Source organism: Gorilla gorilla, chromosome X (genome assembly GCF_029281585.2).
Source record: "Gorilla gorilla gorilla isolate KB3781 chromosome X, NHGRI_mGorGor1-v2.1_pri, whole genome shotgun sequence".
Classification (NCBI taxonomy): Eukaryota; Metazoa; Chordata; class Mammalia; order Primates; family Hominidae; genus Gorilla; species Gorilla gorilla.
The window spans coordinates 108,819,278-108,842,956 of record NC_073247.2 but is presented as its reverse complement, the minus strand read 5'-3'; the positions used below and the strand labels follow the sequence as shown (position 1 = coordinate 108,842,956).

General features: G+C 35.3%; 1 protein-coding gene and 1 pseudogene across 6 annotated transcripts in view; both read right to left on the bottom strand.

Moving 5' to 3' along the window:
• The window catches only part of DIAPH2 (diaphanous related formin 2), a 914,723-nt gene that overhangs the window by 534,029 nt on the left and 357,015 nt on the right, over window positions 1-23,679 (bottom strand). The gene's annotated exons all lie outside the window — the stretch shown is intronic.
• On the bottom strand, window positions 21,678-22,546 carry LOC129530120 (uncharacterized; annotated as a pseudogene).

Below are 23,679 nucleotides of genomic sequence, written 5' to 3'. Positions count from 1 at the left end.
CTCCTCGCACATGCTACATATTACAGCTGTGAAGCTTCCCCTCTCCATGTTGCCTACAGCTGCACACTAACCAAGGCATCCCACAGAAAGGTAGATTTCATTCTGACACCTGCATAGTACCTGAAGCAATAGGAATGGCATTACTAAGAATGTTTCTGAAGTTCAGAGCACATTAAACAAGACTAATGGTTTTAATGGTAGGGATAACACAGACATACTTTGTAGTGATTTCCCAATTAAGGAACAAATCTTACTGGTTGCAGTTTATACAAGAACACCCCAAATCAGGAAGCACATGTTACTGCAAATTAACATCTGCATAACTAATATACTTGCACACCTGTTCATTAAGCCAGTTACTGAACACTGCTAAATGTCACCAGAACATTATGTTTAACAGCGTGCATAGCTAATGTTGTGTATTTTCAAATGGGCCTCAATAACTCAGCAGGTAATGTATATTTTAGGAAGGACAAATAAAGTTGTCTTAGAGGTTTTAGGGAAGAATTTCCCTTGTTTGAAGTGGTAACTTAAATACCAAAACTGAAGTATGGTTTTTACCTCAAAGTAGTACACTTACATCTTGTTTAATGATGTGGATACATTCTGAGAAGTTCTTCTTTAGATGATTTTGTCATTATGCGAACATTATAGGGTTCACTTACACAAACCTACATGGTATAGCCTACTTCACAGGTTAGTAGCCTATCGCTCCTAGGCTACAAACCTGTACAGCATGTTAGTGTACTGAATATTGTAGGCAATTGTAACAAAATGGTATTTGTATATCTAAACATATTTAAACATAGAAATGGTACAGTAAAATTATGATATAAAAGATAAAAAATGGTTTACCTGCATACAGCACTTAGCATGAAGGTAGCTTACAAAACTGGACAGTACTCTGGGTGAGTCAGTGAGTAAGTGGTGAATGAATGTGAAGGCCTAAGACATTACTGTACACCACTATAGACATAGGCTGTACACATAGGCTACACCAAATTCACAGAAATGTTCTTTCTTCAATAATAACTTCAACTTAGCTTATAGTAATTATAAACTTTTTGTTTTTTTTAAACTTTTGACTCTTTTGTAATCACACTTAAAATACAAACACATTGCACAGCTGTACAAAAATATTTTCTCTATATCCTTATTCTGTATGCGTTTTCCTGTCTAAACTTTTTTTAAATTTTTACTTTTTAAACCTTTCTGTTAAAAACTAAGACACAAACACACACATTAGCCTAGGCCTGTACAGGGTCAAGATCATCAATATCACTGTCGTCCACCTCTACATCTTGTCCCACTGGAAGGTCTTCAAGGGGCAATAACACACATGGAGCTGTCACCTCCTATGATAACAATGACTTCTTTTGGAATACCATGTGAAAGACCTGCCTGAGGCTGTTTTACTGTTAACTTTTTTTTTTTTTTTAACAAGAGTACACTCTAAAATAACAATGAAAAATGTAGTAAATACATAAACCAGTAACATGGTTGTTTATTATTATCAAGTATTATGTACTGTACATAATTGTATGTGCTATACTTATATATTACTGGCAGCACAGTATGTTTGCAACAACATCACCACAAACATGTGAGTAATGCGTTGCACTAGAATGTTACAATGGCTACATGTCACTAGGCAGTTGGGATTTTTCAGCTCCATTATAATCTTATGGAATCATCATCATATAAGCGGTCCATTGTTGACCAAAACATCGTTTTGTGGTACATGACTATATTTGACAAATGAGGTTGTCAAGGTGGTTTCCTGTTAACCTTTAACCTATATGAATTACCTTATTCAAGCTCAAGTCAGTCACTTTACCCACTGGTTGTCTCTGGCTTTGTAAATACGAACTGACATTTTTCTGGCTATCCCATTTATTCAGAGAACTTCCTGTTATTTTAAATGTCAGAATTCCTGTCACGAATCAGTGAGTCCAGCAATCAACTCCAAGAGCTAAGTGCATCAAACAAAGTACTAAGAAAGGCATATCTGTAGGAATTGCGATGCTACAAAAACCAGTATCACTAGGCCAATAGGACAATTCTTGTTGAGAATACAGTCTGGGCATTCATCACACACAGGCTTTTCTGATTTGATATGGTCCATCTCAGCTTGGTGCAGATCCTACACACAATTCAGTTTAATGCTACATACATTAACCTTGCTGAGTAAGACTCAACAAAGTAACACCCTGAAATATTTGTAGCCATAATCTCAAATTGACAATGTAGGACTTTTCAGACTAGGAGACTCAGAGTTGCCTCCTACATATTATTACTAAATAATTTGAGATAAAAAACTTCCGTGGAGATGCTGAGCATAACCCGCACTTTAATATTCCTCATAGAGTTCTTCCTTGTGGCCCTAATCAAAGTGTTTTGCTGTGCCTTCCTGAATATTAACTCAAAGCTGTGGTTTCTTTTCATTATACATGGCTTGGTATCCTTATTTGCCTGAAATATAATTCTGAATTTGATGGTTGGTGATTGCTGCAGGAGGTGCTGGGTGTTATTAATTTTTTATGGTTGCAGGGGAAGATAAAGACTAGAGACGAGAGATGGAACAATGGTGTTGAGGGGGGTGGGGTATGTGTTCCATACTTATCTAGTCTAGCCATATAACTTATGTACAAAGAACTGGAGTGAGAGGGTTGGAGATTATGTCAGGAATCCAAGGGCTCAGAGGAGTTGCCAGATGAAAAAAAATGGTTGTGTAGAGTGGAGCTATATGCTCACAGAAGGCATAGGCAAGAGGAAGAATCCAAAGCCAAAGAACATTAGCTGATTAGTTTCTGATCACCTCCATTCCCAGAGACTCCCAGAATCAACCAGGAGAGTCTTTGAAAAGCAGTTGAGACAAATTTTAGATATCATGTAAGTAGGGATTCAGGACTTTGAAAATGTGGGTATTAAAAATGTATTCATCAGGTTTGAAGTATAGGAAATTTAGATTATTTATACCATGTGCTGATGACACCTGCTTCATAGGAATGTTGTGAGAAAGAAATGGCACATACATGTAAAAGCTCCAGTAACATAAAGAAGGTCAGCGAACTTTTTCTATAAGGCTAGATAGTGAATATTTCAGGCTTTGCAAGTTATACCATCTTTGTTGCAACAACTCAACTCTGCTATTGTATTGTGAAGGCAGCCAGAAACAGTAAGTAAACAAATAAGGATGGAAGTGTTCCAATAACATCTTGTTTACAAAAATAGTTGGTCAGCTAGATTTGGCCTGCAGACCATAGTTTCCAAACCCCTGACATAACAAGATGTTCAATAAATGTCTGATTCCTTATCCCCTTCCTTCTGCAACTGAGGTCAATTTATACTTGCTTCCACTTTTGCAAATATGAGAAAATGTTCAACACTCCCCCTGCAAATTAGGATCTAGAAGCTCCTTGCTATAATTGTTGACATTCTGTTTTTCAAGTAGGATACACATAATCAAACACATTTATACTCCTCATGGTTTTTGAATGTGTCATTCCTACAGGGATCAATTATCTCATTGAAAACTGTAACTGTCCTTTATTTTATTCCGCATATAGTCTCACATACGTTTTCATGTAAAATGACTGAAAACACAGCTCAACTTTAATAAAATTAAAAAATTAGTTTCTACCATCCCATCCTTATTGGGGTTGAATGAGAGCTCATAAGCAGCTACAGTGTTCGGTAACATTTCACTTGGGATATACTGGTTTATAATAAAATGAAGAGCAAGTTCTGTAAAAACAAACACACACACATAAATCAGACTTTTATATTTCATATAATACAGTTCTTATTCTATGCACATAAAAATATTACTGAGTCTCTCAATTTGTTTGTTGCTGGCTGAGCTCAATGGGAAACATCAAGTTAGACTGTCCCTGTTTTCCCCATTTGGATTCCAACTGGTTTCAATTTTATCTTTCAGCAGTAATTTTCTTTAGTTCGGAAACCACATCAGTGTATACTGTTGCAGGTGATCAAAACATTAGAAAAATTCTGAGAAGAGTAAGACAGGGAGGACCTGAAGATTTCATTTCCTTCTTTTTTTTTTTTTTTTGAGACAGAGTTTCCCTCTATTGCTCAGGCTGGAGAGGAGTGGCATGATCTCAGCTCACTGCAACCCCTGCCTCCCAGGTTCAAGCCATTCTCCTGCCTCAGCCTCCCGAGTAGCTGGGATTACAGGCGCCTGCCACCATGCCTGGCTAATTTTTTTCATTTTTGGTAGAGACTGGATTTCACCATGTTGGCCAGGCTGGTCTCGAACTCCTGACCTCAGGTGATCCACCCACCTCAGCCTCCCAAAGTGCTGGGATTACAGGCATGAGCCACCACACCTGGTTCCTTGTTTCTTTTTTTAAGTCAAGTTTAGTCTGTTGGTGACATTCTATTTGAAAGCAGAAAAGAAAATCTATTACCAAGCATCTCAGAAGAATGCCTGACACCATCTCCCTGTCCTTCCCTCCTATTCTCTCATTTACTTGTGATCTGAATTCTAACACACTCATACCTACTGAATTAGCATGCTGAAATCTCTGCAGGTAGGGCCTCAGGACCTGCACCTCTTAAGAGCTCCTCAGGTAATTCCAAATATTAGCAAGGTTTAGAAAATCTGCTCTGTAGTACATAACACAACACTCTATAATAGCTCAATAAATACTTCCCAAATAGAAAAGTGCAAATATTGTTAACAGTAACCCATGAAAGCCCTCTTTATAATATCTTCCAAATCTTGGAATCTAACACTGAAGGCAATACTTGGTCAACCATTGGTCTCATAGGAATGACAAATAATGAGATTTTATGAAAGAACAAAGGATCCTCAAGGTACACTCCATTAATTTTTAAATCAGTTACAAACTAGATATATCATTGAGGGCAAGGATCTTGCACATATTTGTAAAATCTATCACTGTGCTAGGGATATATAAGTTCTTAGAATAAGTTAGAATAAGAATGCATAAAATGCATTAATTAAAACTATTTATGTAAATAATAAATACTAAAATGAATATAAGATACCACTGCCTCTCTCCCCTTTTATAGGTACAGGTGTCACAGGGGTAGAGAAGACGGGAAAAGAAAAAATAATAATAATCTGCTGTTGAAAAGGAAATCAAAAGCAGTTAAAAATGAGCGTATTCTTTTTTTTTTTTTTTTTTTTTTTTTTTTGAGACGGAGTCTCAATCTGTTGCCCAGGCTGGAGTGCAGTGGTGCGATCTCAGCCTACTGCAACCTCTGCCTCCTGGGTTCAAGCAATTCTCTTGTGTCAGCCTCCTGAGTAGCTGGGATTACAGGCGTGCTCCACCATGCCCAGCTAATTTTTGTATTTTTTTTTTTTTTAGTAGAGATGGGGTTTCACCATGTTGGTCAAGCTGGTCTCGAACTCCTGGCCTCGTGATCCACCTGCCTCAGCCTCCCAAAGTGCTGGGATTACAGGCGTAAGCCACTGTGTCCAGCCCAAAAATGAGTGTATTCTTGCTTGCTATACACACACACCTATTCTGCCAGGTCACTGAAAACAAGGCAGGCAAAGACTTGGAATATGCAAAATAGGAAGTGAAAAAATTTTTTATTCAATTAAAAACTGGAGTCTTCAAAAGAGAGAAAATTCAATCTAATAAAAGTCCAGAACTGAGCTAGACAAAATGTTAAGCAAGCACATCATAGCTTAGTTTCATTGCTTTTGGACACCATGTAGTCATTTTAAAGCTTGTGGGCCTTAGAGCAACAGATCTCAGAAACCATATTCTACTGAAAGTGCACATTCCTGAGTCTAATACTCTGCTTTACGTCAAGGTCCGTTTCAGTTAGCAAGTAGCATGTTGATACTATCTATGAAAATAAACCTGATTTTAACATGTAACCTATTTATCAAAGTAAATGGAGTCAACTTGTTATGAAACCTATCCAAAAAGTAAACTCAGTTTAATATTGAGTCATTGACAATCACAACTGTTGCGTGTGTGTGTGTGTGTGTGTGTGTGCACACGTGTGCGTTTGTGTATCATGAAATATATTATACTTAGGTAGTTTCAGTTTAACAATGAATTTCCATGAGGTATTTATTCAACTAAATGCCAGAAGCAGTTTGGACTGTAAGCTTTTAAGAACTTAAAAAAAAATTGTTGGATAACAGCTCAGCTATGACAAACTCTTGTCTTCTGTGAGAACTACCGTTTAATACTATATTCAGTGCTGTAGAGCATTCATAACATTACTGCAAACAATATAGAACAAAAACATAAGACTAGTCATTTATAGTAAAATAATGGGTAATTGCCCACTGTGCACCTCTTATTAATTTTGTAGCCAAGAGTTAGATAATAGAGGGTCCTATACTGTTTATAAAGGCATATATAAGATGAATGCAATGTTTAAGATTAAACACTAAATCTGAAGGCAAAGCAAAACTCAGATGTACGGTGGATCCTCAATATATGGCCCCTAAAATTCTCACTAGTTTTCTGAAATCTGCAGACTGCGGATAGAGCTATTACCATACAAAATAAAAAACATCTCATAAAGAATAGAATGAAATCTGCCTTATGTTAAAAAAAAATCAGAAATCCTACAAATTGAAGGTTTTACTAGAAACTTATTGAAGACAATAGCCAGGTAAGAAGCAACTGCTAATAGTCGCAGACAGCAAGTGTATTTGACTGGATCAGGACAGCAACCTGCTGACTCTTTTTCCTAGCAAACTATTTCAAACCTGCTGTGCTCGCCATTAGGCTGGCCTTTACTTCACCCCAGCCACTTCAGTCCTATCACTGTGGGGGATCATTGTTGCTTCCCTCATGGCTGCCACCAAAGTGTGCCTCTGCTTTTAGCACAGAATGCTTTGAATCTGAACTTAAGAACTGGTTATAACTACAGAGACAGAGCAGGAAGTAAATACGTAAAATTTGGAACAAAAGTGTTGTAATAAAATCAAATTAAAAATTCAAACTGGTTTATAAGATACAATAAATTCCTGTTTCTTAATGGAAAATTTTACTAAAACATCAGTTAAAAAACATAGATTCCAGAGTTGGCTGTGACAATCCATGAAGAAGAATGAAAAAGGGCAGAATACAGCTGACCCTTGAACATCATAGGTTTGAACAGCCAAGGGTCCACTTATACAAATTTTCTTCCTCTTCTGCCACCCTAGACAGCAAGACCAATCTCTCCTTTTCCCCTTCCTTCTCAGCCTACTCAACATGAAGATGACAAGAATGAAGACTTTTATGGTGATCCACTTCCACTTAATGAACAGTAAATATATTTTCTCTGTCTTAAAATTTTCTTCACAACGTTTTCATCTCTGTCCTACTTTATTGTAAGAATACAGTATGTAACACATGTAAAATACAATATAAAGTACAAAAACATGTGTTAATCCACTGTTTATGTTATCTGTAAGACTTTTGGTCAATAGTAGACTATTAGTAAAGTTTTTTGGGAGTCAAAAGTTATTCTCGAGTTTTCAACTGCATGGCGGGCGGTCGGCACCTCAATCCCCATGTTACTCAAGGGTCAACTATATATCTAGCTTTCCACTTAGATTTCGTGGAACTGAATCTGATAAGACATTCAAAAAGGCAGAGATTATATCTGATACCAGGTGCACTATTTAAAGAAAACTGAAGCACATAAGATGTAATAGGTATAAGTGAGTACAGAAAATAAAATAGTTACTTCTAGGTAGCATCATCCTTGAAGTCCTGCCTCCAAAATATACACATTTTTAACATCTTATGGATATGACATGAGCTATTGTGTACACTGTTATTCTGTGTGCCTAATATAGATGGAGAGATTACAGTTTCTAATTTTAAGTGATTTTTGCCTATAGTCTACTAGGACAAGAGTAGCTAAGATAGCAAAAGTATGACAGGACTCCTAAATGACTGTAAAATATTTTCAGTTCATCTCCCTTCACATTTTTGCTGTCAAACCTTTATCTATCCATTAAGACCGAAGTCAAATGTCACTTTCTCTATGAAATCTTCTCTAATTACCACTACATTCTTCATCTACCTTTAGCACTGAAAAGGTATTTTCCACATGCTGCCCTACTTAATTAATTTTCATGTATGCATCTTATTGACTTATCTAAGTTATAAACTTGTAGGGAAGAGAACATTCACGGTACAACTTTATCTCCCACATCAATCCCTCCTCTCATGGTATGTGGAAAATGATGCTCAGGAAATATTATGAGAATAAAATATGTGAAATTTTAGAGTGCAAAAATGAGGGTACAGGAATATAAATGTGAAAGTGATGATCTTCTGTCTTCAAGGTGTAACTAAAGCCTAAGTAGTGAGGATGCCTGAAGTGTTGAGCCCAGAGAAGACAGAACAGCCAATTAAGAGGACAAAAAGAACAATAAAAAGGTATGAGAAACAGGGGAGTTCATCGTCCCAGAAGTGAGAAAGGAAAATGTTTTTCAATAAGAGAAAGTAATCAACAGTGTCAAAAGTAGCAGGAAGGTCAAGCATAGTCTAAATCCTTAAAAAAAAAAAAAAAAAAAAAAAAGACCAGAAGAAAATAGGCCATTTCAGATCATATAGAGCAATTTCAAAAGAGCAATGATAAGAGAAGCCATATTACAAGAAATGAGAAAGGGAATAGAAACATTTGCTGAACAGAGATCACTCACTTGATCAGTTTAGTAGGAAAGATAACTATATAGTGTGAAGGAGACAAAAAGTGACTGGATTCCAGTTTTGTGTAAGTTTATCTATTACAAGAAGGCACCTGATTGTCAAATTCAAGAATAGTTTTTATGCACAAAATGATTTCAGAACAAACCCAGCAGACAATGATTTACTGGATAAAATCAATAGGAACCGTGCAAAAGAGATTATACTGTTCAACGATCCATGTTGCATCAATACATATAATGGAATGAGACAAGGTGATACAATGGCCCAAAGCTTCCTGGAATCGCTCTTTAATGAAATCAACTAGCAAAATAAAGTCTACATAGACAGTAAGCAAGTACCACACTCTTTTTTTTTACTGACAACAAAATAGAATTTCCCAATGTGACAGAAAGAGAAAAGTAGCATGTAGCAGTACCAACAGAGCTAAATTGAAAATTATTGTTTAGAGAACCAAACGTTTATACAAGCACAGCCCACAAGGTTCTGTCAACATTTCCAACAAAGAAACATGATAACTCCATCTATCTGAGTCAACAAATGAATAAAATGGCATGTTCAAGGGGAAATGCCACAGAAGCAGCAGCCTATGCCATTTTTATTGGCATACAAAAAGTTGCTGCATAACAAACTGCTAATGAGGATTAGAACATTATTCCATTCTGTGATATCAGGGCTAACCTAAAATATGAAGTATTTATCTATAACATTAGCTGATTGAAATAAACTGGCTGTCACCCAATTACCTACCTTGTCATGAGTATGTGAAATCTGACACTGTGCAGGCCTAATGGTAGTTATTCAAGCTTCCCTGCACACCAAGTACAGACAGACCAGTTAGGTGGCCTGCCAATACGACAACAGGTGGCTTTTTCAACTTACTAACTACATTTGTAGTCATATTAAGAGAAAATATTCCAATGAAAGAATGAAATTTGCTGGGTCCTTTTAGTGAAAAAAAGCATGCTTCCTCAAGCAGCTTCAATGTAATAAAATTAAAGAAATAGTTAAGTTCCTGGTAGGGGGCAAGGTGTTACCCTATGAAGTGAAAGAATTCCAGGAAACAAGTCACTAGCCTTAAGAAACGTATATAATCCAACATAACTGCCAAACTAACATTTCAATTAATTTTTGTTTCAGGTTTTATTTAAAAGGCGATTGCCTGTACGTTCCACATCTCCTTTTGCCACATATGACTCATCATTTAGTAATAGCACTCAAAGCTAAGCAAACGTCTAATTTCCTTTCTAATAGTAATTATCAATGATGTTATTATATATCTTCTATTTAATGAATATCTTAGATTGTATCTCTCAACAATTTAATTATCATAATAACTCTTCAAGATAGGATCCCATTTTTACCATACAAAAGCTTCGGCTCAGACCCGTGAAGTGACTTCGTCCACCAAATGACTATTAGATCTGGAATTCAAACCTAGATCAAACCTATGCTTTCAATGCATATTCATTCCACTACAACAAATTCCCTCCCTTAGTATATTTGCCTATCATTTCATTAAGTGAACTATGTTTAAAACAAAGCAGAGTGACTGGCACTTAATAGGCACCTTTGTAAATATCAATTCCTAGTTAATGGCCCCCTCTACAAACACTGCACTACATGTAGTCTAATAGAGTGAGATATACAAAGAAATGGGGTTCTGTCAAATTACAGGTAGGCATACCAGACATAGAAAATTACATTACTAAAAACGATGAAAGAAAAATTTGGTTTAACAAAAAGAACAGAAATCAATCAATGAGTGTATCTGCTGATATAGTCTATGGTAATTCAAGCACGATGCAATGACTTCACTATTTCCCAAAGGCAAAGATGATTATTTGCTGGCAGTTTTCTGAGCTAGCCCTTTAATACGTATGGTCATTCAGTTTTAAAATAAAGAATCTCAGTATGAATTTTGCTTAAGTAATTCCAGTAATGTATAATCCACAGTAAAAATGCACACTCAAAGGTTAATATAAAACCTAGCCTACTATACAAAGTGGAATGAAATTTCCCTGGCATAAAATACCTTTAGGAATGAGTTAACTCTTGGCAAAATAAAGAGTATCAAAATAATAACAAAAAAACTGTCAAATACAATAAAAGAGAAGATGTTGCATTTCTAGCAGTTATTAAATGCTGGAGTTTACCACCACATAAAGGCTTTTACAGCTACATCCTCAATACTTGGCCACATTAAAACCTTTTAAAGTATGTAATCAATGAAACTGCAAGGCATAAACACACATAATGAAAAAAACTACTTCAAGCTGATCACTAGAAAAATAAGAGCACTATTCTCTTAGTTGAGAAATGAATCATGAAGTGTTCTTCCTAGAAATTGTCCTACTGGTTTAAGATCTGAAATTTGATAACAACAGATAGGAGTGACCTTGCTATCATTCAACTCTGTATTAATGTAAGTATGTTACATATATACCCATATGTATATACATCGATATAGGAAGCTACTGAATTTATTAAATTACTAATAGTTTTTTTCTTTTTTCTTCTCAATGACTTCAAAGACCAGACTTCTCTGATAAACAATCCTATGCTTCTGACTAGTCTGTTTTCCATATTGTATTCTCTACTTCTACCTACTCCTTATATATTAGTGACCCCAAAGTCCCCACGCTCTAGCCTTTTTACTTTATATTTTTGCCCTGTGCAATCCACTACCCTGACTTCAATCATTAATCTATGTGCTTATGTTTCTTGCATCTGTATCTTCAGCCCAGGTTTTTCCCTCTGGGTTGCAGACCCATAAATCCAACTCTTATCTCTTCCACAGGACCTCCAAATAAATATGCTCCAACATGAACTCATTCTCAGTTACCTGAGAAGTGTTGTGTCTGTTCCCTACTCCAGTGAAAGGCATCATAACAAAATATATAGCATAGAAATAAGAAACGTTCAAGCCATTTTTGAATCTTCTCTCCCTAAGCCTGCCCTCCACCTGCAAAATTCTGCCTAAATTTCTACTGCCCTGTTTAGAGCCCTCAATAATTATTGCTTAGATCTTTCATTTATTAATTCACTTATTCTACAGTTATAACATGCATGATCATATACAAGCAATGTAAATGCAAAAATGATTAAATGCCAGGTGTGGTGGCTCACACCTGTAATCCCAGCGCTTTGGGAAGCCGAGGAGGGAGGATCCTTTGAGCCCAGACAACAGAATAAGACCTCATGTTTACAAAAGTGAAAAAAAAAAAAAAATTAAACTAGCCAGGTATGGCGGCCTGGGTGACGGAATAAGACCCTGTCACTAAAATAAACAAACAAATAAATAAATAAATAAATAAAATTAAAAAGAAAGAAAAGATTAAAGCACAGTCTTTGCTTTCAGATGGACAAATGAATAGCTATAACAATGTATTAGGGTGTATAGAAGAGCTATGAAATTACAGTAGTCACTCCGATTTTTGTTTTGTTTTGCATTTTTTTCCTCCCCTTTACTCCAATTTCTTCTACACATTCATTACTGGGGTTATCTTTTTAAAATGTTAAGATATTATTACTTATCCTTATCTTTTCTCCCTATGTATATGATAAAGCTTAAGTAATAAGTAGCGAATTTAGTACCTTTTAAAATCTGGCTCCAAATTAACTTAATAGCACCCAGGTGTCCCAATGCTCTACCCAAACCAGATTACTCACTATTAGACAAAATCAGGACATCCCAAGCCTGTATACCTTTGCGGAATACCTTTGTTGAATGTTTTTTATATTCCATTCCTTCTCAACCTGAACACATTTGGCTAGGCTAAAATGCCATCTCCTTTGAGATGCCTTCCTGAACTCTTCCAAGCAGAATTAATTATTCCCTCCTCTGGGCCTCTACAGAGTTTTCTCCCTATCTTGGATGTAGCACTTAATATACTGCACTATCATTAGTTTAGATATCTGGCTCCTCCATTAAGTGTGAGTCACTCAAAGCCATCAGCAATATCTTGATCATCGTTATATCACTAGAAAGTAGTACCAATTAGACACATAGTAGACAATGAAAATAAACCTTATTGAATTCAATGAAAGAACTATATTGCCAAACTGTAAAAATTCTTAAATTATACATGTTAGAAATTAAATTGCATCCTAATCTAACAAATTAAAGGCCAGCCTTTCCAGTTATTGACCTTCAACCTCTATATCTATAAACAAAATGCATTTAAGATGTCACAGTCATTCATTGGTGCATATTACACTTAAAAATGGCTAATCTATGATTATGTTTTCAATTTCCATCACTACTATGAAACTTAACAGCTGACATATGTGTTTCCCTGGTAAAACCCATTACTGGTGGCAGATAAAACTAAGACAGATTTTCCTATGGCAAAATCCTACAATGTCAAGTCACTCTATATGATAAGCAGAGCCACTGTGGGTGATCCTAGAGCCTGAAGTGACTGCATGCAGGCAGCTTTCATTCAATGCCCTCTAGTCCTGAACTGAAAAATCAAAATCACATATATCCACACAAAGCACATGTACATTCATTACTAAGGGTCCATTAATAAGATAATGATCTGTGTAGACTGTATTGATTTTTTTCTTAGACTTTTCTCTTTTAAGATATTTCTTTTGTGAATGGAGAAGGGAAGAATTGTGTGAAAGAGGGACTGGAAACTTGAACTATCGACAGAACATAGTTCTTGCCCATGAAATCACCTCCTGAATCACTCTGATTCTTCAATAGGTAGTTATAATAGTGTGTTTCCCTATTCTAAAAATGAGTATTAATAAAAAACTAAGTTACATCAGAAAAGGCCAGGTACCATAATTTTTGTATTCTAGTACCAATATCTCATGTTTAGGAAACTATAACAAGAATAAAGTCATTCTGAGATGTCACATGTCCATGTAAGAAGGGGTCACCTTAATTTCTGTTTCTGAAAGTATGATAGAATATGTACCCTGATATCAACTACCTGTGAAAAGAACTAAACATGATGAATATTTAAAAAAATAATTTAAAATGTACAGATAACCTGGCAAGAAAGTAAGGAATACCTGGAGGCCAAAAACTAAGTGAAAGATAAACTTAGAGAGATAAATATCAGTGGAGTCAGCTTTGACCTTGAGTGAATATTCTGAACGCAGATGAACTTGAGCATCAGTTTTCAAGGCCTCAAGTATGGGGCAATAGAAACCAAGCCTAGGGCCTAATCAAAATAGAAAGAGTAATAGGTAATGGTCCTACAAACCCCAGAGGATCACACCTCAGTTTAACAGTAAATTAGAAATAAACTTGCTCATCTCTCATGGGGCCTGAAAAGAAAATTGCCCATAACAAACCTTGGTGCTGGATGGAGAAAGTAAAAATCTTCTCTGATAATTTCCTAGTCCAAAGCCAGCCTTCATGCAGCCTGAATTCATAGCTCCTCAAGAGTCTTTAAAAAAAAGAAAACCTTAAGCCAAAAATATTAACATCAGCCTAGGTTGGTTTTGCAACCCAGCAAAAGCAAACATAAGTCTCCTCTGAAGGATATCAACCCTCATGCTAGGCCCTAAAATAGTCCCACAGATAAATGTACAAGAAATAATAAGCATGTTTAATATAAAATCATATTTAACTCTTCCCTATACCCTATTGCACAACAATAATAAATTCCCTACTCCTAGAGATTCTAACTCAGCATTTGTGCTCTTATTCCTCTCATCTTCATTTCCAAAGGCATTATGCCTATTCAGACTCTCAGGCCCTCTCATCTTATACTCTTCCATTTGACTTCCTTAAATACAGCTCTGCTCCTGTCTGGCTTCTAAGATCCCTCAATGCTTCCAAATTTCTTAACAATTAAAGTCTGAATTTCTTAGACTAGCATTTAAGGGACCTCATAATCCAGCTCAAACTTGCCTTTTTAACACCATTTTCTGCCATTTCCCCTAAAGGTACCCCTGCTTCCCCCATCTCCAACACGAACCTTGTAGTCTACCCACATGTTATATACCTACTATTGCCTGGGAATATGACATTAGAAGCACCAGGGTTTTCAATATACAATTTATTCTGCTGAAAATATCTTTCCCCCATCCTCAAACATAGTATTAAATGTCTAAATCTACTCAGCTGTAAAGGCACAGCTCAATTACCTCTGCTTCCATGATGACGCCCGTGTCTCTCCTTGTCTTCCCTGCTCTCATTCCTTGTAAATCAGTATCACTTCATCTCTATTTCACTTTTAGGACTTTCATGTTTGGTATAGTTGAACACGTCTTATTCTTGAACATCAAGCTCCTACATGTAAGGGTCCAAGTCTAGCTTAGTCATCTATAGTCCTCAAAAATACTTAGCAAAGTATCTTTTGTATAATAGGTGTTCAATAAATTGTTTGAATTAACAGATAAATTGGCTTTAACAAGCACTTATATTCAGTAAATACTATATTGAAGGCCTATAAACACAATCATGAGCATCTCAAATTCCTGTTGTTTGACAGCTCTTATTTTTGAGCAAAACAGCTAATGAGAGAAAAGATTTTCAAAAAATCAGATTGCTCCAAGTTCTTCACATGTTGTCTCATCTCAGATTAAATGAAGAAAGTGATACTTCTTTAGCCCAGATACGTGCTTCTTACACAGAAATGAGCTGTGGAAATGCAGCTGGCTGCAGTTTTAATTTTCCTTCTTATAGGTAAACTATCAAGCTAATTAAAGAACCCCACATTATCCTTAAAAATACATTCAGCTATTTAATAGGAATAGCCATCTAATTATTAAAGGCTATAGTAAATATATCCTCTGAGCTGTTAAAATTGCTTGAGGTGAGTGGCCAATTAAAAAAAAAAGAAAAAAAAACAAAGCAAGACAGTTATATATCACTAAGACATCAAAGAAGTAGCATCCCCTAACAAATTAAACCAGAGAATAGATATCTGCATCTCTAGATAAAATTAAGAATACTTCAAATTCCAGATTCTGGAAGCATCTGCTAAACACACCCCCCAAACCCACCAAGCCAGCAGCTGTGTGATCTATTTAAATATTCCCCAAACCACCTGGAAAAAATGCAAATTATACAGCCTTGTTCATAAAAGAAAATAAATAAATGTCTCTGCTGAATTTCTACCCTCCCTGTATTATAAAAGTTAATAGCCCTGGCAAGGGAGATTGCATAATTAAGAATTAAAATCTTAATGACTTAAATATTTTATTCAGTCTTTTATATCACCTTAATGATAGTAGATGTCCAGAAAGGGATAAAATGTGATTTGCTGTAGAAATTTAAAGTCTTTTTGAATCAATAATAACAATGAGAATAAAAACTTACTTACATTTATATTGTTCTAACTATTATATAAGACCAAAAGCTAAATTCTATATGGTATCTAAGGTATTTACAGAAAGTGATACTTTTAACAAAATCATTCTGTAAACCTAGAAACAATGTTACCACCTTCACTCCGTGATTGCAAACTCAAAACACAATATTCCAAATAATTTAAGTTCAGCAAGCAATATTTCTGAAAGTAATGAATGTATATTCATTGAGAGCATGTAAAAAATAAAATAGAAATAAATGCCAACTTTTCCAAAGATAAGACAAATCAAAGGAAAAAGGACTACAAAAAAATCATAAATCAGATGGACATATTAAATAGGCTCCTCAGGCAATGATCTAGTTTAATGTAACACTCAAAGAGCATAACAAAGTTCTTCTGTTCCCTTAAGCTAAAGCGAACATCTTTGTATGGTTTCCAAAACTGACACATTTGAATAAAGTCCAAGGATGACTCTAGTTTCAATGTTAGTAGTAAGAGTAGTTTCTTTCCAGAAGAGGAAAAAAAAAAAACAAAAAAACGTGGTTCTATTATTTGTGTGTTGTTGATGTCTCACATAGATTGGGTCAATCTAAAATAAATTCTTTTAATATACTCTCATCATTATGCTACTACTACTTAATGAACCAAGTGAGAATACATGATTGTTCATAAAGCAAAAGGCAACAAAAGGAAAAGATGACTCAAAAAACAGCACTCATTTAAAAAAACTACCCAGTTCAAATATGTCAAGAAAATACTTCACAAAGCAAGGATTTGATCATCACTGTCATGATAAAGGGGGGAAAGGTATACCATCAATTCTAAGATATATTTTAGAGAAAATTTAATGGTTAAAAATATGAAATTTTAGGAAGAATACATTTTGAGACAGAAGATTTAAAAGTATAGTTGTTTCCACCATCAGATACAGCACTGATAATAAACAAAAGAAAAACATCAAATGTCACCATGTTATAAATCTGAAATTCTGACTTTACGCCTTAGCAACCTAATGAGTAATACATCTGACAAGCTGGTCTAATAGTTTGGAGACAGGGAACGGACCCTACCACCAGCTTCATTGGAAGCACCAGTAATTTAAGTAACTTTTAAAGAAATAGAGCTGCCTGCACAGTGCTTGCATATATAGTAAGTGCACAATTAATATATCAAGTGCAACAGAAAGCAACTCAGTATATGAAGCACTTTTCTGTTGCAATGACTCAGTGTATGCTTATTTGTAATAAGATCACTTATAAAGTAATACAAGAATGAAGGGAAAAATTTAGATGCTTAGGAAGAGAAAAGGATTTAAAATAAACATGAGTGATATCAAAATAAAGGAGAACGCTGAGTGTATGAGTTCTGAATTGAATTTTGAATTATTCAATTCATTGAACATGTAGAAATTAGTTTCTTCAATATTATGTCCCAACTACAATAAAGATATATTTTTAAAAACATCAAAGAACTACCACACCTTAAGTAAACTCTATGAAACCCCATAATCTGATTTTTAAAGTTGAAAATATAAACAAATATCAAGAATTGTTTTCTCCACCTGTAGTACTCCACAGCAGATGATTGAAGCTACTGTTTAACTAACTTTCTGAGGTAGAAACAGACTCTGTTTTCTCCTTAAAATCTCTTGTCGAATTCTATTTGACATTTTAATTTCTTATTTTATTAAGTGAGTCACTGAGGCAACTCAACTAGAGTATGAATATATGGCCGTTAGATCAATTAATGGTATTTTTCTTATGTTAGGGAAAGTAAGTATTTGCTACTCCTTCACCTCACACATTATTACTTTAAAAAATTAAAATTATTAATTATAATTAGGCTACTATATATGGGCTCAAAATTACCTCTCACCTGCATCAAACCAATGAGACATATGTAAAAGTACAATCCTATGATATGGCTAAAAAGTCATGCCCTAATTACATTTTTAATGTTTGTTGTCTGTTAACTTAAAAGTAACTTGCCTTTCCTTGCATTCCAGTAGCAATGAGCACACACCTAGCATCCAGGTACAATTTCCCACTAAAAAAGAAGATTGTGCAAGAGTAGCTACAAGATGAAACTAAAATGTCTTTGTGTGTCAAAAAGTAAGGTAGTGCTAAAAAAAAAATGTAGGCATTTCACAGGAACAGCTTGAGGGAGCTCTCACTGGCTAAATCTGGCAAAAATTTAGCACCAAGTAATGCATTGCAGTAACGAACTATAAACCATTGAAAAATGAGAATTTATAAGTTCATACTAATAATAAATCTATCAATAAGTAAAAATGATAGATGAGAAAGGAGAGGTCTTGCTTACAGTAGAATGCTGAGTGCCAACCGCTATATGTGGAAGGAGTACTGTAATTGGCAACGTATCATTTTACAACCATTATGATAAATGTTAGATAACTTAGGGGAACATTTTGATGAGGAGCAAGATAATTGCATGGTCTTAAAGTGTCTTCCTACAGACTGCTTATTAATTCCAAGGAAAAAAAGAGTTAATTAGACACTAGAGAAATTACATAATACCTTAATCGAAAATTGACTTCTCCAATGAGAGGTGGACAGATAGTGAGTACCTCCAGGTGTATACCTCATATAGTATCACCTATGCTGAATTCTGGCTAAGAACATATACCCTGAATCTAATCATAAGGAATGCTATGTTTCTAAAAAGGAGATTTCTATTTTTCAATTTGTTGATGTCATAAAAGACAAAGAATGGCTGTGGAAATGTTCCACATTTAATGAGGCTGAAGAAGAAATAGAGATGGAGATGGAGATTGGAAGGAAAGAAGGCAGGAAAAGAGAGGGAGGAGGGTTAAGGAAGAGGGAAAGAGAGAAGGAGAAAAAGGAGCTTAACAGTAGTTGGGTAGGGTAAAGGATATATACAAGTGTTCTTTGTAGTATTCTTAATCTTGCAATTTCTGTAGGTTTGAAATGATTTACAAATACAAGGTAATGTATAACTGGTCTTTTCTTGGTGTTTCTCAGTGTACTATATTATGCTGTTTTCCTGGTCTTGCTTGAAAGGAAATCATTTGAATACCTATTTAATACCTATTTAAATTATATTACAGAATAAAAGGAAAACTGGAAGTATTAAATCACACCATCACCAATAGCTTAGAATCTTATATCAAGGGGGTACAGAGATATATACCACATAATATTATGATGTCAATGATAAAAGCTAAGATACAATTTCCACACAAATATTTCAAATTTCTTTTTGTTAGAATCATAGAACAAAGTCAGAGGATCCCTTAAAAGTACCTAATACAACCATTTGATTTTTCGGTTTATGGAACTGAGGTCACACGGTCACAGAGAACCAAGACTTAAAACACAAGGACTCCTATTGAGCCTTGTCACCTGCCAAAGTATATACTTGGCTAACTTGAGCAAAGTGAAATGTTTCAAGTAAATCCTTTATATAGTGTTACTATGAACACAGCAAAAAAAAAAAAAAAAGCCTATTTTATCCCTTAAGCTGTTTTAACTTGTATATCTGAAGTGTTTATTTTAACACAGATTATAATTATATATATATATTTATTTTAAAACATGAATTTATAGATAAAGGGTACTATATATGCCTAACTGACTACGCTTCAAAAATTCATTATAATCATGGCTAACCATCATAAATGTCATTCCACTTAAACTGTTCTCATTAAATGTACTATCTGAACTAGATAAACACAACGGAATCCATTTTCATTGGGCTATCTCTAACAATCCATGAAGTGATTTTCATTCAGTCATCGGTTTATAAAGTAATTGGTTTGCCAATATTTCATTTTCATATGATCCTGTTGACAGAAATAAGTATTACGTAGCATAATTCAGCTACTCCATCTTTTCCATTTAATCTTCAGATCTCCTAGTCACTCCCCTGTCATTTACTAAAGACTGCAAGAACTGACTCAGTCTTTTTGTTCACTCTAACTTCTGTTGTTTTCAGTGACTTCATCATCTGCATCAGACCTATTCTAGTCTCTCAGTTTAACTTCTCCATCTTTTCCTGAATTCAGCCTCTGCCATTCAATCCTGTGATCATCACACCCCGATCACCAAAAGTAACACAACCTCCCAAATCTCAATTCAATCACCATAACTGATGATCTTTTTTTCTATAGGTCCAGTTTAGTTGATCAAGTAACCCTGCTGAACCAATTATTAAATGTCAATGAAGCCACCAGCCCTTTGACCCACCATCCATCATTCCTCTCCTGTCCTCACTTGCCTCCCTGTCTAGTTTAAATTCCATGGTCCAAGATGTATTCCTTGACATTAGTAATCATTATCTAATGCACTTTCCCCTTAATGCTTCTATATGTTTTTGCAGGCCTGCATTTGTATGGCATTCTTAGAAAATAGCATAATTGGGAAGAGTAATATCACTCTAAAGTAATAATAATCAATTTCAAGGGAACACTTTCTATTATCCAGCAATGACAGCAACACTATACCGATAATTACTTCACATTTTTTCAAATGATTCACTTCACATCAATCCATACTACACTGTTGCTAAACTGTTAGGTGATGACACTGCTGCCTAACTAATGAGAAAATAGAAACTATCAAATGGCACCTCCCCACCCATAATCATGCCACCAGCAAATAAACTTGTATTTACACCATCTTCATCTTTCCCATTACAAAGGAGAAAAGGATCCTCCTATCAAAGGTAAGTTCTTCCACTTATAGATCTAGGACTCCTCCCTTTTTTTTCTTTCACTTTTTATTTTCTCTCTCTCCTACAACTTCAACTTTTTCTTTCCAACACTATTATTCTCATCAGCATTCAAAGATGCTTCCATATTTCCCATTTAAAAAAAAAAAACACATAAAATAGGCTGGGCACGGTGGCTCATGCCTGTAATCCCAATACTTTGGGAGGCCGAGGCAGGCAGATCAACTGAGGTCAGGAGTTCGAGACCGCTTGGCCAACATGACAAAACCCTGTCTCTTCCAAAAAATACAAAATTTAGCCAGGAATGGGGGTGTGCACCCGTAGTAGTCCCAGCTACTCAGGAGGCTGAGGCACGAGAATCGCTTGAACCCGGGAGGTGGAGGTTGCAGTAAGCCAAGACTGCACCACTGCATTCCATCCAGCCTGGCCTATAGAGACTCTGTCTCAAAAAAAAAAAAAAAAAAAATCCTAAAATACCCTAATACCATACCCTTCCCACATACCACCTTCTCCATGCTCCTCCAGAGCCAAGCTTTTCAAGAATTGTCTAGCCAAACTGCTTATATTCTCTCACCTCCAACTGTATTCTTCAACTCACACCAACATGGCATCTAGTTCAAACTCTTAGTAGCATTTGATTCATTTGATCATACTCTCCTTCTGAGAACATTTTCTTATTTTGGTTCTATGACTCACAGTGTTCTACTTTCTTTGGTCATACTTTCCTCAATTTGCTTTGCTGGATCTTCCTCCTTTCTTAGGCCTGTAATTGATAGAATGCATCAGGGCTTCTATCCTGTAATTTTTTCTCTTCTCCATGTATACTCTTTCACAAAGTAATTTCAACCTGATGTATTATGTGAATACCATCGATGTGCTAATGATCTCAAATTGATACCTCTAGCTATAACTAATCCCTGGAATTCTAGACTCAAACTCTAACTACTTACTACTTACCAAACAACATTTCCAACATGATTTCAGTCTAGAAAAAAAATCTCAAATGTAACATGGCCAAGGCATAACTCTCTATTCTTGACCCCTGACCCTGACACCACCCTAGTTTTTCCTTTCTCAATAAATGGTACCATCAACTAGTTGCTTAGGCCAAATAATTAGGAGTCTTTCTTGCTTCCTTTTTGTCTTTTATCGCACAAATCCAATTCATCAGCAAGTATTATTGGTTCCATCTCCAAAACATATGTGAAAACCAATTAAAGCAGTGAACAAAGCAAATTGAGAAAGAGTAGGCTAGTGAAGGAGGAAACCCAGGAGAGTATGAAGTCATGAGAACCAATATCATAATTTCCTCTAAGAAAGAGGGAATGGTCAAATATATAAAATGCTGCTGAGAGGTTAAAATAATAATTGAGCCACAAACATGGAAGGTCACTGGAGTTCTTAAGAAGAGTAGACTCTGTGGAATGATGAACATGAAAGTTCAATCGGAAGGGACTGAGAGTGAGATGACAATGTAAGACAGTGACTAATAGAATAATAGAGAAATTTTTCAAGGGGCTTTGCTCTCTGAGAAGCAGAGAGATAGGGAATAGTTGGAGTGAGCTATGAGGTCGAGAGTGGTTCTTTCTATCAAGAGAAGAGACACTAGAGCATGTTAGTACGCTGCTGAAAATGATCCAGTTGAGAAGGAGAAAATAAATATGGCATGGAGAAAGGAGCTAAATCACTGAGGAATGGGAACCAGGGCACAAGTGGACAGATTGCTCTTCCATAGGTACTGGGACTCTTTCTGTCCATGGTAACAGGAAATAATATCAATAAAGATACAGGACAATTTGATAGATTTTGCAAGGGAATATGAAGGGGCTCTTGATGGAGTGCTTCCAGATTTGTTAACGAATTATGAGGTAGCTCATCAAACATGTGCATGTTTATGTTTCTCTAAGTGTTTGTGTGGTGTGTACTTTGGGGATTTAGAGGTGAGGCATGAAAGAAGTTGAAGAAGAGAAAACATGAGAAATAGCTATGTTAAAAAGCAAGAAAAAAAGATACCTGATAGTTTACAATATAGCATTAAATGTCAAATTTGTCACTTACAGGGTTTGACCAAAAAAAAAATCACATATATACCAGTTTGGTGGATTTTTCTTTTATTGCAAAATTACAATTTCTTATTATAGAGCAATGTATTTTTGGAAGATAAAACAACATTACATATTTTGTTTGTTGCATGCTCAAACAGAAAACCTGTTACAATGGTTCACAAATAAAATGACACTCTTGTAGATAAGCAAGTTATTCATTTTTCTTTGTACAAGTCTATTTCTGTATAGCGATGTCAAAAATTAATTTGAAGATATAAAAGCATGCAATTAAAGTTACACTATGGTAAAAACTATGCCCATTTCAAGCTTATTTCTATTGTTCTGTGGCTTACCAATACATGATCAGAAAGCATGATGTCTTAATGTCAAGAGTATTCATTTAAAATTATATCAAGTAAGCAAGTTGTATTTACAAAACCAGCAGCATGTGCTGAAATTGTTTGTCTTCCTTTTAGCATTTTAATTTAGAGCTTTCTAAATGCAAATTAGGGAAAGTCTCTGCTCACTAGATGGTAAGTATATATTTTTTCTTTTTTTAATATCTCAATTGTATTAGTGGTGTTACTTTATTGGTAATGTATTTACATGCAGCCTTCTTGCATGGCCCTCAAAATACTTTATAAATATTAAAATAATGCCTATAATTTCTCCCCAACTAAATCTCTGCAATGTACCATTAAAATTATCCTTCACAAAAGGCAAATCATTACTCTTTTTATATTAAAAAATAAAGTGCTATTCTGGACAACTGACTTCCCCAACAGACAAAAACTGAGCAATATCAGAATGTACATCGCCCCCAGGATATAAATACAAAATAAATCCATGAAACTTAAAAGATCCCAAGCTATAAAACTCCCTCTGCTTTGGCCTTTCAATTCTCAGCTCCATTTTTATTACACGGCAACTAAAACATTACTCAGGTGAAGCAGTAAAGGGGAGTTTTGAAAAAGTCAT